Consider the following 1,558-nt stretch of genomic DNA (forward strand, 5'->3'; position numbering starts at 1 on the left):
ATGCCTTGATTTATGAATTTGAAGGATGTTCTATGTATCTATATCTCTCTCCTCCCTCTGATCACCTACACTGATGTCAGATGTCATGGAACTCAACTGTTTATAGTATAAGGACTATCACTATTACTTAGGTCACCTATTGTCCCTATATATGTATATAGACGCTTAAATTACACTTTTGATGTCAGTGACTCCCTGTGCTGAGACAGCTTCCTACCTAACCGTTCATTTTATATAGCACACACAACCATCACCAAATACTTCCTTCTCCTGAGACTGAAATTTCTTATCTCTTAATCAATGTCCACAGTGGACCTGTTACAACAATGATTCTTGGAGATTATACAGAAAATAGTGTTTTATTACTTCATTCAACAAATAATTTTTGTCTACTATTTATATTGACATTACCAAGAATCTTTTAAGAAATATTAGTTATCACATATTCTAATACTATACGTTCTTTAAACTGGATCATCTCCCCATTAAATCTCTATTCCCTTATCCTGTTTAACTTTTGCTTCATAGCATTTATCACCACTTGAAATTATATCATGATTTATTTTTTTATTGTCTATCTCCCTGCACTAGAATATAAGCTCCATGAGGATGGTGAATTTGTTTCATTCACTGCTTTATTCCCAGTACCTAGAACCATGCTTAAGCCATTGTAGGTACTCAGTACTTGTTAAATGACTGGCCCAATAAATTAATTAATTAGTCTCAATTTCAGATACTACCCAGTTCTTCACCATGCCATGTAGGGAGGCTGTGTTACAAATGGGATCTTGCCATATGCCTCAGGTCTATTGGAACTGAATGAAGGTTCAGAAGCAGTGGTAGAGAGCAGAGTCACTAAACACAAAAAAATATCTATTTCAATTCTTCTTGGCAGTCATTAAGCTCTTGCTTCATAGAGATACAGCTACTTTATTGATAATAAATAATCCATTACTCTTAATTGAAACTAAGGTGTAGCTAATAAAGGTGAAATTTTTCATTGCCTATTATCAAGTAACTTAGCATATTTACATCTCTGTGTGTTGACACCTAAAAAAATGGGTCTTATTATAAATGATAGTTATAAGACTATAGAGTTTTGAAGCAAGCATCATTAAAAATATAAAGCCACACAGAGAGTTTTTTAGTCATTTAAAATGAAAAAGTGTGTGTATATGAATTCCTAACAAATCTGTCAGTACAAGGATGTGCAACAACAACTGTGGCAGCAATGAGTGAAATGCTTTACAGCGTTCTTAGAATACCTCCTAGCCCTGCTCTCTGTAACAGTCCACAGTGTACAAGAAAGCAGGGACCACAGCAGCTAGAGGGAAAGGGATGTTTTCGAGGATCAGTGGAGGGCATTATCTGTATAATTGGGTAGAATGCAGCAAATGTTTTAAACAGTTCATTTTTATCATTATTGTCAGTTTTGTTTTGTTTTGTTTTTAAAAAAAAACATGAAATAGGGATTTAACGTGTAGTGGAGGAAAACTTTTCCCTTCTATACTTTTTAGCTGGTTTAATAATTAAATTGACATAACACAGATTAACAGGA

This window comes from Neophocaena asiaeorientalis, unplaced genomic scaffold (assembly GCF_003031525.2).
Source record: "Neophocaena asiaeorientalis asiaeorientalis breed wild unplaced genomic scaffold, Neophocaena_asiaeorientalis_V1.1 scaffold209, whole genome shotgun sequence".
In the NCBI taxonomy this organism is placed as follows: domain Eukaryota; kingdom Metazoa; phylum Chordata; class Mammalia; order Artiodactyla; family Phocoenidae; genus Neophocaena; species Neophocaena asiaeorientalis.